Below are 18,505 nucleotides of genomic sequence, written 5' to 3'. Positions count from 1 at the left end.
TTTTTTTTCCAGCGGGAACGCAGTTCTGTCACCTCCAGCAGGGAATGGGGTGATGGAGAGTCGCTGGCAGCTGGGGGATCCATTGTTGGGGGGGGGTAGTCTATTGTGGGTGGTAGGTGATCTATTCTTTCTGGAGGATCTTATGTAGCTAGGGGGGTCTATTGTTACTGCTGGGAGATTAGGAGATTAACTGTATTGTTGTTGGGGGGGGGGGGGTCTATTGCTGGTAGAGATCTTATGTTGCTAGGATGCCATTTGTTGCTGGGAGTGATCTATTGTTGCTCTCTGTTGGAGGGTTTTTTGATGCTGCCTGCTGGGAGATCAATTGCTATATCTATTGTTGCTAGGGGTATTTTATTGCTGGGGGGGGGGGGTGGAGGATCTATATTTGCTAGAGCAGTGATGGCGAACCTTGACACCCCAGATGTTTTGGAACTACATTTCTCATGATGCTCATGCAATCTACAGTGTAGTTGAGAGTTATGGGAAATGTAGTTCCAAAACATCTGGGGTGTCAAGGTTCGCCATCACTCTGCTAGAGGATCTTATATTGCTAGGAGGTCAATTGTTGCTGGGAGTGATCTACTGTTGAGGGAGGGGTCCATTGTTGCTGCCTGTTGGAGGGTCTGTTAATGCTGTCTGCTGGGAGATATACTGTATTGCTATATCTATTGCAGGGGGATTTTGATGCTGGAGGGGAATAATTGTTGCTGGGGTGGGATGTATTGTTTCTGTGGTGGATCTATTGTCGCTGGGGGGAGGGTTATTGTCCCTGTGGGGATCTATTGTTGCTGAGGGGGGGTATATTGTTGCTGAGGGGAGGGATTTATTGTTGCTGGGGGGGGTCTATTTTTGCTGTAGAATCTTATGTTGCTGGGAGGGGAGGGGGGGGATCAATTGTTGCTGGGAGGGATCTCTTATTGAGGGAGGGGTCTATTGTTGACCCTGTTGGAGGGTCTGTTGATGCTGTCTGCTGGGAGATCTACTGTGTTGCTATATCAATTGTTACTGGCTGCAGAGGATCATGCTTGGAGGTTGCTAGGGGACAGAAACAATGGGGTACTCAGAAGGGGGGGGGGCACCTTCACCCAAAAAGCCATAGTTCTGCCTATTGAATCCCTTGCAAATGTGATACATAGGTAAAACCAGTGCTATAGGAAAGGATCCAGCCAGCAATGCCATGTGGGACAATGTCCATGCAGAGTAGAAACCGGGACATCATGTCCTTCTAGCCGGAATAGAGAGGCAGGTAAACATGTTGTGAACTTTCAGTATCACAGAGCAGATAAAGCGCGGTCTCTGGAGCTGGTAGATTATACACACGTGTCCACCCAGCCAAACGACACAACCGGAGCGCTGACAGCAAGACGATTGCAATCACAGCACCATACAAAGCCCGGCTCTCCGAACCCTAATCCATCAGACAATGCACAGGCCGTACCTAGCAGACTCAGTTTCAGGGTGACGCTGGTTCTCAGCTGATAAACACAACCGGTTCTCTTCCCGCGTGGTAATTACTCGGCTTCCAAGAACAAAGGTTTTCATGAATGTTCTAGGAAACGGGAGCATGCAAAGCGTCAGGATATGGGAACCATAAAAAACCTAAAGGGGAACTAAACTCTCTCTATCAACATGAACTATTTTTTATCCTTATGCTGCTAGTATTGGTAAATAGATAGAAAGGTCTCCTACATTTACTTGTTTTAAACCTTGCTTTTATCTTTTCCATTTATAATAGTTTTTAATAAATTTCAGGTAAAGCATATCAAACTAATACAAATGTCTAACAGAAGAGAGAATGATTATCCATCCAGATCAACCAATGATATCATTTAAAAAAATCAGGAAGAGGCCTAAGCGAAGGCCTTTACACCTACCCCCCCCCCCCCTCATTAAATAGAAGAATTCCCGAGCTCCGGGTAACCTGGCTGGGGCTGTAGTCCAGGAAGAAGAAAAAGAAAAGAAAAAAGGGAAAAGTAAAAGGGTAAGTTAGGTGTTTGGTGCAATAATGGATACTCCAAGCTTGGACTCTAAAGGAAGGGCCTTCAGACTCTACAAGTGCCCCATCAGGCAGTTAAAGCGGAGTTACACCCGTTTTTGGGTTTATTAAAAGTCAGCAGCTACAAAAAGTGTATCTGCTGACCTTTAACCACTTAAGCCCCGGAAGATTTTACCCCCTTCCTGACCTATTTTGCGATTCAGCACTGCGTAACTTTAACGGACAATTGCGCGGTCATGTGACGCTGTACCTAAATTCCCCAGTGATACTTTTTGACTTGATTAGGGCCAATGACCAACAGTAAGGGCTCTTTCACACGGGCGTTCCTTTTTTTTTTGCCCGATCAGGTCCTTTTTTTTTTTTTTTTTTGTAACGGACACGGATGACACTTGTGTCATCCGGTCCGTATGTCCGTTTTTCATCCCATCCGTTTGCGGATGAAAAACTGACATAATGCATGTCTATGTAAATACGGATGTCTGCGGATGATACCACTGACATCCGTTTTTGCTTCAGTTCCGTTTTTTGAAAGGAAGAAAAAATAGGGTTCTCCTCCGTTCAAAAAAACTGAACTGAACTGACAAAAAACGGATGTCAGAGGATGATAATCCGATGACATCCATATTTACATAGAGATACATTATGTCCATTTTTCATCCGCAAACGGATGGGATGAAAAACGGACATACGGAACGCCCGTGTGAAAGAGCCCTATCACAGTGGAATTCCACAACTTAGCTATCCTGATGAGGGAGAGGGTGGGCCGCCACGTCGTTTCCGAGGCTGCCCGAGGAAGGAGGTAGAGCCTCGGAAACAACGTTGCGGCCCACCCTCTTTACTGCTACTGCTTCTTATCTCACGCCGGTATATGTGGAGGATCCGGCGTCTGAAGGGGGCGCCACTCCTGGCACCCAGCATCTTGCCGCTTATGCTTCTACGGGAGGCACTGCAGCATTTCAGAGGAATATTCATCTTCCTGCTGCTACAGCCGGCACTTTGGGTGCAGCAGTGCCTGTGCTGGTACCAATGCCTATTGTGTCACCCTCCAGCCCACACCATCATTTGGATATCTTACCCATGAGGATGATCTGCTTGTTCCTACACCGACTTGTGCGATTTTGAATGTAAGTGTGTGAATAATAAATTAGTCATGATAACTACTTCCTTTCACTGATTTGGCGCCCTTTGTCTTTTGTTGCATACTTGTTCCTGAGGGATCCCATACCTCTCAGTGTCCATTCACATTGATCCGACTTGTCAGGCGACTTTTCAGCCTGACAAGTCGCGGTCCTCATACTCCCACTGTGTAGTACAGGAGCCGTTCTAATAGGAGCGACACAAGTCGCTCCGACTTAGAAAAAGGGTCCTGTACTACTTTGGGGCGACCCGGAGGCGACTTGCATAGACATTCATGTTATTAAGTCCGTGCCAAGTCACGCTGCACGCAACTTTACAGGTCGCTCCCTAAGTCGGAGTGACCTAATATGAGCGGGGGCTTACAGGAGCTGCTGGTCGCTTTCATTTCATCTTTGAACACACTCCCACAGTGCGTTTGGCCATCATATCAACAGAAACCCCCCCCCCCCCCCCTTTTATTTTTTTTTTGGACTCATGCCAGTTTATGCTTGTGATACTAATGTTTTTCATTTTATGTACCACGTCTTTGTTTCATTCCTGTTAATCTATATTATTTTAATTAAACAAATCATTTAATCGTATGCACCAGTGAGCACTGAGGTTGTGTACCTTCCCAGTCAGTGTCATTAGTGCATATTTTTAACACTGATCAATGTATTAGTGACACTGGTCCCCAAAAAGTGTCAGTTAGTGTCTGATTTGTCCGCCGCAATATCATAGTCCCACAATAAGTCGCTGACCACCAGCATCACTAGTAAGAAAAATAAATAAATAAATAAATAAATAAATAAAACATTCCATAGCTTTGTAGACACTATAACTTTTGCGCAAACCAACCAAAGTACGCTTATTGGGATTTTCTTTTTTTTTTTTTTTATAATTCTTTTTATTGGTTTTAAAAAAATGAAGTGGTACAAAATGGATCCTCTGGGCATGTCCCAGGTCAAACAACAAAGCAAACATCTCCAATTATCTCCACTCAGCTCAGTTAGAAGGAGTACACAGTTAAGACATAATTATAGAAATATAATTAAAATAAAGAAAAATGGAAGGGCCTCTGCATCATCCGCCAATACCCATGGTGCAGCACATCACCAACATTAAAATACATATTGGCCTAAACTGGTGAAGATATTGTGAAGATATTGGATTTTTTCAATTTTTGTATTGGATAGGTTTTATAGCAGAAAGTAGAAAAAAAAATGTTTTTTTTTTCAAAATTATATTTTTGTTTATAGCACAAAAAAAAAAAAAAAACGTAGAGGTGATCAAATACCACCAAAAGAAAGCTCTATTTGTGGGGAAAAAAGGGCATACATTTTATTTGGGTACAGTGTTGCATGGCCGCGCAATTGTCAGTTAACTACTTTACACAACATCATGTACCTGTACGTCATTTTGTTGAAGTGCTTGTAGCGGGATGATATGCAGCAGCAGGAATCACCCCGGTACCGTTTTTTAGAGCGGACGGACGGCTTTCGTGTGATAACAACCCATAAGTGGCTAATCAGCTGCTCGGCTGTTATTACAAGCAGCGGGAGGGAACGCCCCCCCCCTTCCCGTTGCTCCTCCAGTGCTACCTAAGTGACCAGCCGTCACGTCCACTGGCTGTCCAGAGACCCGAACAAAGCGGGAAGCGGTTTGATCGGGTCTCCAATGCAGTAACCTGGAAGTAACGTCACTTCCGGTTTACTCGGCAGCCAAAAGTGCCAGATTCAAAAAAATCCAATGTATTAAAAAACGTAGATAATGGCATTTTGAATAATTTGAAGTGCAGTGGAGGGGTCTTTTAGACCCCAGATCGCTTTATAAAGAGTACCTGTCACTGCCTATTACTGTCACAAGGGATGTTTACATACCTTGTAACAGCAATAAAAGTGATGAGGAATTTTTTTTATTTTTTTTTTTAAGAGACCGTGTAAAACAAAAAAAAAATAAATAAATAAAATAATTTTTTTTTTTTTTTTTTTTTTAAAGTGCCCCATCCAATAGGAAACGCATACACAAGTCGCGCCCGCTAATGTAAACTGTGTTCAAATCACACATGTGAGGTATCGCCGCGATGGTTACAGTGAGAGCAATAATTCTAGCATTAGATCTCCTCTGTAACTCTAAACAGGTAACCGTTAAAAATTTTTAAAATATGCCTACGGATATTTTTAAGTACCGTAATTTGTCACCATTCCGGGAGTATGCGCAATTTTAAAAGCGTGACATGTTCATTTTTTTTATTTTTTGGATTAATTGAAGTGTATTTTTTCCCAAAAAATTGCGTTCCAAAGGCCGCTGCGCAAATACTGTGTGACATAAAACATTGTAAGAACCGCTATTTTATTCTCTAGGGTCTACAAATTATAATGTTTGGGGGTTCATGTTTGAGGAAGTAATTTTCTTCCAAAAAAATACTGATTTTAACTTATAAGCAACAAATGTCAGAAAAAGGCTTATGCTGGCCATACACGCACAGAATTTCCGCCGTTTGCAGACTGAACCATTATTCGTCGGTTGAAAGTGAATTGACCACTAACTGACAATAAACTCTTTTAGGCCCCGTTCACATACAAGCAACGCTACTTCCCGGGGCGACCTCCGAGGTCGCGGTGCGAGCAGCGCACCGCGACCTCGGAGCGGCCAGCACGGACTTCATAACATTGAAGTCTAGGACGGTCGCTCCGGGTCGCCCCAAAGAACCTCCGGACCCTTTTTCTAAGTCGGAGCAACTTGTGTCGCTCCTATTAGAACGGGTCCGCAGCTTCCCTATGGAAGGCGACCAGTTAGGCGACCAGGTCGCCTCACAGGTTGCCTTAGTGTGAACGGGGACTTACACAATCGTTTTCATGATTATAACTGATACAGTATTTCAAAGACATGCGCAATACGAGTCAGAATATTATTTTTGTTTCAATTTTACCATACATGTATAAACTTTTGTATAAACGATAAAAGTTTTCGCTATGGATCCATCAACATTAGCCAGGCACATGGTCAAAATCGTCGGTAAACTTGTGTTCACTAACGGCCCGATTTTTTTGTCAGCCTGACAAGTCGCGCTCCCTCGCAGTCCATTGACCGCTACAGGACCCGTTCTAATAGGAGCGACACAAGTCGCTCCGACTTAGAAAAAGGGTCCTGTACTACTTCGGGGCGACCTCGGAGCGGCTTGCATAGACTTCCATTATGTGAAGTCCCTGCAAGTCGCTCTTTAGTTGTGGTGCATGGCAATGTACAAGTCGCCCCCGAAGTAGTACAGAGTCGTGTCGCCTTAGTGTGAACCGACTCTTATTACTGTCACAAGGAATGTAAACATCCCTTGTGACAGTAAACGGCAGTGACAGGTACTCTTTATGGAGGGATCTGTGGTCTAAAAGACCCCTCCACAGCACTTCAAAGTATTCACAATGCCAAAATTGGCATTTTTGAGGCTCGGTTCACACTATTGCGATGCGGGAAGGCTGCGAATTCGCAGCCTGTTCCCGCATCGCACACGCACCCCCGGCAGTTCACACTGCCATATGCGATACGCTGGGGGTGTCAATGTAATCTTAACGACACCCCCAGTTTGATCGCATATCGCAGTGCGATCGTGCAGTTCGCACAGGATCGGATCGCACAAGTGTGAACCGCTGTGCGATCCGATCCTGATGCGGCAGCAAAAATGCCTCCTGTGCGTCTTTGCTGCGGGTGCGATGCGAATTTAGCCATACAAACTGTATGGCTAAACTCGCACCGCACAGCTGATCGCATGTCATGTCGGAGCAGTGCGCTCCGACATGACATGCGAACCCGGCACACGCAGAAGTGTGAACCGGGTCTGAATACTGAAATTTTTTTGAAATAGGCACCACTGGCAGCTGAGTAAACCGAAAGTGACGAAAGGGACACTTCCGGGGTTACATGATCGGGAAGCAGAATCCAGCTTTGTTGGGGACTCCAACCAGCTGGTGGATGTGCCGGCTGGTTGCTTGGGTCTCCCAGTGGGACGGGAGATTCGGGCAGAGCCGTGGGAGGCGGTGGAACATCCCCTCCCACTCGCTGGGATAACGGCTGAGCGGCTGCTGAGCTGCATCGGCTGTGATCTCCTGAATGCCTACCGCCGGCACTAAAAAAACGGTACCGGGTTGATGCCTGCAGCTGCAAACATCTTCCTGGTACAAGCACTTCTGAAAGCCGATGTACAGGTACGTTGGTTTGCGGGAAGTGGTTAAAACCCTTTACAACTTTATTTTTTAGTTTAAGGTAAAAGTGGGGAAGACTACAGACCCTACCAGTGACATGATTTCTTAACCACTTGCCTATTGGCCACTTTCACCCCCTTCCTGCCCAATGCAATTTTCAGATTTCAGCGCTCTCACACTTTGAATGATAATTGCACGGTCATGAAACACTGTACCCAAACAAGATTTTTATCATTTTTTCCATACAAATAGAGCTTTCTTTTGGTAGCATTTAATCACCACTGGGGTTTTTATTTTTTGCTAAACAAAAAAAGACCAAACATTTTGAAAAAAAAAAACAAAAAAACATTTTTTATAGTTTGTTATTTTCCCCCTTCACTGATGTGTGCTGAAGAGACTGCACTGATGGGCACTACGGATAGGTGACAATAATGATGAGGCACTGATTGGCAGCACTGGTGGGAACTGAATGGCAGTACTGATGGCCACTGATAGGTGGCACTGAATGGCAGTACTGATGGCCACTGATAGGTGGCACTGAATGGCAGTACTGATGGCCACTGATAGGTGGCACTGATTGGCAGCACTGGTGGGACTCATGTCCCTGTAACAGAAGCCGGTTACCGGCTTTCTTTTCGCCTCACCATTAGCATGAGGGGAAAAAAAGCCAATCACCGGATTCTTTTTACTTCTGTGATCAGCTCTCAGAGCCGCTGTGATTGGCCCTTTTCCCTTGATCTGTGATCAGCTGAGTCCGAAAGACTCAACGATTACAGAGCGCAGGGGGCATGCAAGCAGCGCAATCACAGGAGGATGTCAATGCACGCCCTGCCGGCGCTGTAGCCGTCTTTCAGCTATACCGCGGGCGGAAAGTGGTTAGGGATTTAGAGGAAAAACATTTTTCGGAGGGTAGCACAGGGACCCTATGATTACCCTATTGTTATATGGGGTATGGAGATCATTGACCAGAATGTCAACTTGGAGTTTGCATCTTCACTGCACTACAATGTGTGTTTGGGGCCGTGCACCTACACCCGCATGGATGTCAAACTGTGTCCGCTAAACCACTGCGTCCCAATAGACATCAATAGGACTGCCTGGAGGGGGCACCTCTACATCCCCTTGTGGGTAAACACAGCCCTAGCACAGGGTACACATTGATATGTCCTCTGTGAATGAGGCCTTATAGCTAAGATACCAGAAATTTTTGAATCTTGGAATATCCGATTATCTTTGAGGGATCAGGAATTATTTTTTTTCCCCCAGAAGGAGCAAATTGGCCCAAGCTTTATATTTTTTTTTGTCTTCCTCTGGATCAGTGGGTCCCAAACTTCAGCCCTTCGCTTGCCTTTATTTGGCCCTTGGGAAACTATTCCTCCCACTGCACCAACAGTGGGGCAAAATTCATCCTTCAGGCTTCATTAATCTGGTATTATTCTTCCCACTGACACCAACGATGGGGCCACTATTCCTCCCACTGACACCAACAATGGGGCAACAGCGGGGCGCTCTTCCTCCCACTGACACCAACAGCGGGGCGCTCTTCCTCCCACTGACACCAACAGCAGGGCGCTCTTCCTCCCACTGACACCAGCGGGGCGCTCTTCCTCCCACTGACAACAGCGGGGCGCTCTTCCTCCCACTGACAACAGCGGGGCGCTCTTCCTCCCACTGACAACAGCGGGGCGCTCTTCCTCCCACTGACAACAGCGGGCGCTCTTCCTCCCACTGACACCAACAACGGGGCGCTCTTCCTCCCACTGACACCAACAGCAGGGCGCTCTTCCTCCCACTGACAACAGCGGGGCGCTCTTCCTCCCACTGACACCAACAGCAGGGCGCTCTTCCTCCCACTGACACCAACAGTGGGGCGCTCTTCCTCCCACTGACACCAACAGCGGGGCACTCTTCCTCCCACTGACACCAACAATGGGGCAACAGCGGGGCGCTCTTCCTCCCACTGACAACAGCGGGGCGCTCTTCCTCCCACTGACACCAACAATGGGGCAACAGCGGGGCGCTCTTCCTCCCACTGACAACAGCGGGGCGCTTTCCTCCCACTGACACCGACGGGGCGCTCTTCCTCCCACTGACACCAACAATGGGGCGCTCTTCCTCCCACTGACACCAACAACGGGGAACTCTTCCTCCCACTGACACCAACAACGGGGCACTCTTCCTCCCACTGACACCAACAACGGGGCGCTCTTCCTCCCACTGACACCAACAACGGGGAACTCTTCCTCCCACTGACACCAACAATGGGGCGCTCTTCCTCCCACTGACACCAACAATGGGGTGCTCTTCCTCCCACTGACACCAACAATGGGGCGCTCTTCCTCCCACTGACACCAACAATGGGGTGCTCTTCCTCCCACTGACACCAACAATGGGGTGCTCTTCCTCCCACTGACACCAACAATGGGGTGCTCTTCCTCCCACTGACACCAACAATGGGGTGCTCTTCCTCCCACTGACACCAACAATATGGAAGTACTCTCCCCACTAATATCAGTGATGGGGAAATATTCCACCTCTATTGACCACAAGGGCACTATGTAATTTTTTACTCCCACTAACCACCAAGCCCGAGACATTATCTACTACCTCTGGCCTCTCTAAAGTCTGGAGGACAGTAAATTGGCCCTTTCTTTATAAAGTATGGAGACCCCTGTTCTGGATCAACCATGGGTATAATATTCTGTGACGCAAACAGAAGGAGCAGAACATTTTAATATCGCTTTATTCTGGACTTGTTCTTTTAAATTTGCGGACATTCTGCCATTCATCAAACTGACTTTTTTATATCTGGGGATGAAATCCGGATGAATGAGGAAAGCTCTACAACCTTACAGAACAGGTCCAGGTGAACGGAACCGACTATTCCTAGCTGTGCAATGTCCAGGGTGAGCAGCGCATGCCTATGGAAGGGGGAGGGTGACATGCCAAAAATGAGAACCTTCCGCCTCTTCCAATGACGTATAGTAGTAACTCTCCTAGTAATACATTGTTACAGACATTTACTACTGACAATTTCACTCGCCCTTTATCATGAATAGCAAGACAGTGAGACACCAACACACAGCTGCAGGCTCAACCTGATGAGCTCTAATGACCATTGTTACCCGGAAAGATCGCCATTTTCAGCAGTGAGAACCAATGAAAGTCTGAAAACACCAATTACAGGCCCAAAAATAAACATTGTTACCGGAAGTAACATCGGACTACAGCTTAGTGAATGGAGTCTATGGTGACACACTGCCGAGCCTTCCCGGGACTGCCAGACATACAGCAATGACAGCTACAATCATATACACAATGTGTGATCCCCGCTGCTAATCACCGATACAATGTAACAAGTGATCATCCAGTATGATGCATCTGCATGATCCCCGATACATCAGTGTACATGATCTTGTTACATTGTATCTGTGTGATCACTTGTTACATTGTATCTATGTGATCCCTGATGCATCATAGTGTATATGATCACTTTTTACATTATATCTGTGTAATCCTCTGTGCATTATAGTGTACATGATCACTTGTTACATTGTATCTGTGTGATCCCCCGATAAATCAGTGTACATGATTACTTGTTACATTGTATCTGCGTAATACCCTGTGCATTATAGTGTACATGATCACTTGTTACATTGTATCTGTATGATCCCCGTTACAATGTAACAGGTTAACATGTACATTGATGTATTGGGGATTATACAGATATAATGTAACAATTAATCATATACACTATGATGCATCTGGGATCACACAGGTACAATGTAACAAGTGATCATGTACACTGATGTATTTGTGTAATCCCCAATACATCAATGTACATGATCACTTGTCACATTGTACCTGTGTGATCCCCAATGCATAATAGTGTACATGATCACTTGTTACATTGTATGTGTATGATCCCTGTTACATTGTATGTGTATGATCCCTGTTACATCAGTGTACATGATCACTTGTTACATTATATCGGTGTAGTCCTTGATGCATTATAGTGTATATGATCACTTGTTACATTGTCCATGTGTGATTCCTGATGCATTATAATGTATATGATCACTTGTTACATTATGATGTATAATCTTGTAGTGGAGATCACACAGATACAATGTAACAAGTGATACGCTGGCTTGGCAATAAGTTACACAAATTAGGAGAGCACTCGGATCCATGAAAAGCACTGATCCCATCCCCCAAATAATAGACATCCTTTATAAAGAGCCTTCTAGACAGTAACAGCCACCTACAATCCAACCACTGGGGGTCAGACACTATCAGCTCCCCAATAATGATCACAGGCCCTCTGGAACTGCTCAGCCTGACAGTCCTGATCACATTGAATGCGGTCCCTCAGACACTTCTCCACAATTCATCATCCTTGAGACGCTGATCAACCACCCCGCCAATACTGATCACTTATCTCTAGACTTGAAACAGTCCCCTGATACTGATCACTGTCCCCCAACCATTCATCACCTTCCAATAATGATCACTGTCCTATAACCCTCACTAATATAGAGGACTGTCCCTCAGACACTGATCAGTCCCCCACCTCTGATCTGTCATCTGCCAGTAATGATCCCAACACTCCAGGCAACGATCATTGATCAGCCCTCAATATTATTCCATGTATTAATGAGCCCCCAATATCAACCACTGCCCCTAAGGCATTGATCCGCCTCCCCAATATTACTGCAGGCCTAAATCAGCCTCAAAGATCCACCACTGTCCTCCAGGCAGTGATCAGCACCCCCCCAATACTGATGACTGTCCACCACGCACTGATCCTTCAATACAAAACAGTCCCTTAAACATTGATCAGCCCCCGATACTGGTCTTAGCCCCCCCCCCCTCTCCCCGTTATTGATCACTGTCCCCGTCACTGATCACCCCTCTGTTATTGATGACTGTCCCCTAGTCACTAATGACCCCCCAGTACTGATCACTGTCCCCCAGTCACTGATCACCTCCCAGTACTGATCACTGTCCCCCAGTCACTGATCACCTCCCAGTATTGATCACAGTCCCCCATTTACTGATCACCTCCCAGTACTGATCACTGTCCCCCAGTCACTGATCACCCCCCAGTATTGATCACTGTCCCCCATTTACTGATCACCTCCCAGTGTTGATCACAGTCCCCCAGTCACTGATCACCTCCCAGTATTGATCACCTCCCAGTATTGATCACTGTCCCCCATTTACTGATCACCTCCCAGTATTGATCACTGTCCCCCAGTCACTGATCACCTCCCAGTATTGATCACTGTCCCCCATTTACTGATCACCTCCCAGTATTGATCACTGTGCCCCAGTCACTGATCACCTCCCAGTATTGATCACTGTCCCCCAGTCACTGATCACCTCCCAGTATTGATCACAGTCCCCCAGTCACTGATCACCTCCCAGTATTGATCACAGTCCCCCAGTCACTGATCACCTCCCAGTATTGATCACTGTCCCCCATTTACTGATCACCTCCCAGTATTGATCACTGTCCCCCATTTACTGATCACCTCCCAGTATTGATCACTGTCCCCCAGTCACTGATCACCTCTCAGAATTGATCACTGTGCCCCAGTCACTGATCACCTCCCAGTATTGATTACTGTCCCCCAGTCACTGATCACCTCCCAGTATTGATTACTGTCCCCCAGTCACTGATCATCCCCCCTAGTATTGATCACTGTCCCTCAGTCACTGATCATCCCCCCTAGTATTGATCACCTCCCAGTATTGATCACTGTCCCCCAGTCACTGATCACCCCCCCTAGCATTGATCACTGTCCCCCAGTCACTGATCACCTCCCAGTATTGATCACTGTCCCCCATTTACTGATCACCTCCCAGTATTGATCACTGTGCCCCAGTCACTGATCACCTCCCAGTATTGATCACTGTCCCCCAGTCACTGATCACCTCCCAGTATTGATCACAGTCCCCCAGTCACTGATCACCTCCCAGTATTGATCACAGTCCCCCAGTCACTGATCACCTCCCAGTATTGATCACTGTCCCCCATTTACTGATCACCTCCCAGTATTGATCACTGTCCCCCATTTACTGATCACCTCCCAGTATTGATCACTGTCCCCCAGTCACTGATCACCTCTCAGAATTGATCACTGTGCCCCAGTCACTGATCACCTCCCAGTATTGATTACTGTCCCCCAGTCACTGATCACCTCCCAGTATTGATCACTGTCCCCCATTTACTGATCACCTCCCAGTATTGATCACTGTGCCCCAGTCACTGATCACCTCCCAGTATTGATCACTGTCCCCCAGTCACTGATCACCTCCCAGTATTGATCACAGTCCCCCAGTCACTGATCACCTCCCAGTATTGATCACAGTCCCCCAGTCACTGATCACCTCCCAGTATTGATTACTGTCCCCCAGTCACTGATCATCCCCCCTAGTATTGATCACTGTCCCTCAGTCACTGATCATCCCCCCTAGTATTGATCACTGTCCCTCAGTCACTGATCATCCCCCCTAGTATTGATCACCTCCCAGTATTGATCACTGTCCCCCAGTCACTGATCACCCCCCCTAGCATTGATCACTGTCCCCCAGTCACTGATCATCCCCCCTAGTATTGATCACCTCCCAGTATTGATCACTGTCCCCCAGTCACTGATCATCCCCCCAAATATTGATGACTGTCCCCCAGTCACTGATCACCCCCCTCCAGTACTGATGACTGTCCCCCAATATTGATGATTGCCCCCCCCCATCACTGATCACCCCCCCCCAAGTATTGATGACTGTCCCTCAGTCACTGATCACCCCCCCCCCCCCAAGTATTGATAACTGTCCAATATTGATGATTGTCCCCTAGTCACTGATCACCCCCTCCCCCCAGTATTGATCACTGCCCCCCAATATTTTTGACTGTCCCCAAGTCACTGATCCCCCCAAGTATTGATGACTGCCCCCCAATATTGATGACTGCCCCCCAATATTGATGACTGCCCCCCAATATTGATGACTGTCCCCCAATATTGATGACTATCCCCAGGGAAGAGGTGACACTCACTATGGTCGGAGTCCATGCAGGGAGTCGGGGTGTCCAGGCATCCTCCTCCTCCTCCAGAGTCCGGCGCTCATCCCTCCCTCTCGCACAGCCGGGAGACAGAGGCAGCCACAGGCCCCCGGAACCACTCCAGCGACCCGGAACCCGCTCTGTCCGCTGCTACCGCCCAGCGATCCTCAGCAGCCCGGGGCTCCGGGAGAAGAAGCCGCCCCGCCGCGTCTGACAACGACCCCCTCCCCGCACACCGAACACCCGTCCGCCACCACCGAGACCCAAACCAACCAAGCCACGCCTACCGAGCACACCACGCCCACAGCGCTGACTGTACACAGCAACACTGAGCCAAGCTCCGCCCCGCACACAGAGACCCCGCCCTGCAAGCCCTCAGCCAAACAGTTCAGCCCTCTCACAGGACCACTCCCCACTCTGTCATTTTTTTTTTTAACCCCGCCTTTCACAAGGACAGCACTGTACTAAGCTCCGCCCCAGTCACCATTAGCCCAGCCCTTCTTGCCGAAGAGTACGGTACCATTCCCCGCCCAGTCAGACATAACCCCACCCAAATTACACAGCAGCAAGGGGCAAAGCCTATAACTCCGCCTACCGCATTGACCCTCCCCACAACAACAGCGCCAGGATCCGCCCAACTCACTTATCACGCGGCCTATGGCGCTGGCAAATCATTAGTCCCCGCCCATATTTTCCCAACATGTAAACGACCACCCTGATTTGCATAACTCGGCCCCTTATTGTATTGCCACGCCCTCATCCCAAAAGCAAACACAAAAGCGGCCGGCCTCCTGACTCCGCCTACTGAGCGCTTACTGGTGGGTTTCGCTTTCGTTCGCCTTTCCACGCCTCCTCGCTGGCTTCCGCGCAGATCCCGGATTCTGGAGAGAGTCACGCCCCCTGCCTTGTTATGGCTCCGCCCAGGGAAGACATGCTGGCGGTGCTGGGAGAGGTTGTGTACGGAGGAGAGTCGGGGCTGATCGGCTGCTGAGTCTGAGCGAGCAGGTAAGTCACACTACAGGGGCCACCTACCGGTCCCTTACTGCTGACCCCGCCCCTTCAACAGGGGGGTTACCCCTATAAGCTGCTCACCCTTCCTGCCATGTCACCGAGTTCTCCCCCCCCCACCACCACACCTCTCCTCTGCTTCAGAGTTCACCATCCTATTTATCACCCGCCATACACATTACAATCTGATTGTACAATCTCCTATAGGACCGTCGTACACATTACAATCTCCTATAGGACCGTCGTACACATTACAATCTCCTATAGGACCGCAGTACACATTACAATCTCCTATAGGACCGCCGTACACATTACAATCTCCTATAGGACCGCCGTACACATTACAATCTCCTATAGGACCGCCGTACACATTACAATCTCCTATAGGACTGCTGTACACATTACAATCTCCTATAGGACCGTCATACACATTACAATCTCCTATAGGACCGTCATACACATTACAATCTCCTATAGGACCGTCATACACATTACAATCTCCTATAGGACCGTCATACACATTACAATCTCCTATAGGACCGCAGTACACATTACAATCTCCTATAGGACCGCCGTACACATTACAATCTCCTATAGGACCGCCGTACACATTACAATCTCCTATAGGACCGCAGTACACATTACAATCTCCTATAGGACTGCTGTACACATTACAATCTCCTATAGGACCGTCATACACATTACAATCTCCTATAGGACCGTCATACACATTACAATCTCCTATAGGACTGCCGTACACATTACAAACTGATTGTACAATCTCCTATAGGACCGCCGTACACATTACAATCTCCTATAGGACCGCCGTACACATTACAATCTCCTATAGGACCGCCGTACACATTACAATCTCCTATAGGACCGTCGTACACATTACAATCTCCTATAGGACCGCAGTACACATTACAATCTCCTATAGGACCGTCGTACACATTACAATCTCCTATAGGACCGCAGTACACATTACAATCTCCTATAGGACTGCTGTACACATTACAATCTCCTATAGGACCGTCATACACATTACAATCTCCTATAGGACCGCCGTACACATTACAATCTCCTATAGGACCGTCGTACACATTACAATCTCCTATAGGACCGCAGTACACATTACAATCTCCTATAGGAACGCAGTACACATTACAATCTCCTATAGGACCGTCATACACATTACAATCTCCTATAGGACTGCTGTACACATTACAATCTCCTATAGGACTGCTGTACACATTACAATCTCCTATAGGACCGTCATACACATTACAATCTCCTATAGGACCGTCATACACATTACAATCTCCTATAGGACTGCCGTACACATTACAAACTGATTGTACAATCTCCTATAGGACCGTCGTACACATTACAATCTCCTATAGGACTGCAGTACACATTACAATCTCCTATAGGACCGTCGTACACATTACAATCTCCTATAGGACCGCAGTACACATTACAATCTCCTATAGGACTGCAGTACACATTACAATCTCCTATAGGACCGTCGTACACATTACAATCTCCTATAGGACTGCAGTACACATTACAATCTCCTATAGGACCGTCGTACACATTACAATCTCCTATAGGACCGCCGTACACATTACAATCTGCACTAATCTACCAGCTTGGATACAAATTGTCCGCCCCTCCTGTGTATTCCATGCAGTGCCATTTTGCTGCCTATTCATTTGAATGGCATGAAATCACATCCGATTATGGAGAAAGTAGATCATGCACCACTTTCTTTTAAACAAATGCGTTGTACCCAATCACATAATACAGCACTAACCTGCGTTTTGGTGGCTGCAAATGCACCCCTTTTTTTTTTTTCCACATGTGCCAATGTAAGTCACCTGTGCATGTCTGCAGGAGGCAACGCGTTTCTGTCCAGGAAACACGAGCACTGTGAACCAGCCCTTAACGTTTATACAGTTATGAATGGACAGAGGGAGCTGCAGCTCGGCTCAGGTGCCCCCTTAGCAAGCTACTTGCTGTGGGGGCACTCTACAGGAGGGAGGGGCCAGGAGCAGCGAAGAGGGACCTGAGAAGAGGAGGATCGGGGATGCTCTGTGCAAAACCACTGCACAGAGGAGGTAAGTATAACATGTTTTTTTATTTTTATAGAAAAAAAGAGACTTTATAATCACTTTAAAGCAGGGTTAGGTTTTAAAAAAATATCCCAAGCTTTGATCATCTCACGGAGCGCTGTCGAATCCATCATCCTAAAATGGGAAAGATTATGGCACAACTGCAAACCTACCAAGACATGGCCGTCCACCTAAACTGACAGGCCGGGCAAGGAGAACATTAATTAGAGAAGAGGCTCATGGTAACTCTGGAGGAGCTGCAGAGATCCACCGCTCAGGTGGGAGAATCTGTCTACAGGACAATGATTAGTGGTGAACTCCACAAATCTGACCTTTATGGAAGAGTGGCAAGAAGAAAGCCATTGTTGGAAGAAAACCATAAGCAGTCCCGTTTGTGAAAAGCCATGTGGGGGACACAGCAAACATGTGGAAGAAGGTGCTCTGGTCAGATGAGACCGAAATTGACCTTTTTTGGCCAAAAAGCAAAATTCTATACATGGTGTAAAACTAACACTGCACATCACCCTGAACACGCCATCCCCACCGTGAAACATGGTGGTGGCAGCATCATGTTGTAGGGATGCTTTTCTTCAGCAGGGACAAGGCAACTGGTCAGGGTTGATGGGAAGATGGACGGAACCAAATACAGGGCAATCTTAGAAGAAAACCTGTTAGAGTCTACTAAAGACTTGAGACTGGGGCAGAGGTTCACCTTCCAGCAGGACAATGACCCTAAACATACAGCCAGAGCTATAATGTAATGGTTTAGGTCAAAGCATATTCATGTGGTAGAATGGCCCAGTCAAAGTCCAGACCTAAATTCAATTGAGAATCTGTGACAAGACTTGAAACTTTCTCATCACATACCCTCTCCATCCAATCTGACAGAGCTTGAGCTATTTTGCAAAGAATGGGCAAACATTTCACTCTCTAGATGTGCAAAGCTGGTAGAGACATCCCCAAAAAGAATAATATAACCAATCAAGTGTAGCGCAATCCAAAA

The 18,505-nt window shown here is 47.2% G+C and overlaps 1 protein-coding gene across 3 annotated transcripts in view; it reads left to right on the top strand.

Annotated features, from left to right (window-relative positions):
- The window catches only part of KRIT1 (KRIT1 ankyrin repeat containing), a 352,560-nt gene that overhangs the window by 233,678 nt on the left and 100,377 nt on the right, over window positions 1-18,505 (top strand). The window contains exon 1 of one of the 3 annotated variants that reach the window (XM_082257820.1): window positions 15,283-15,385. The exons of 1 other annotated variant lie outside the window; for it this stretch is intronic. The gene's annotated coding sequence lies outside the window, so the exon portion shown is untranslated. Of the gene's footprint in view, window positions 1-15,282; window positions 15,386-18,505 lie in introns of those variants that run through there. One more of the 3 variants, XM_082257821.1, reaches the window with a different exon arrangement.

This window comes from Pelophylax lessonae (genome assembly GCF_965119305.1).
Source record: "Pelophylax lessonae genome assembly, chromosome: 5".
In the NCBI taxonomy this organism is placed as follows: Eukaryota; Metazoa; Chordata; class Amphibia; order Anura; family Ranidae; genus Pelophylax; species Pelophylax lessonae.
Note: the sequence above shows the minus strand (reverse complement) of the source record. Positions and strands in the feature narration are given on the sequence as shown.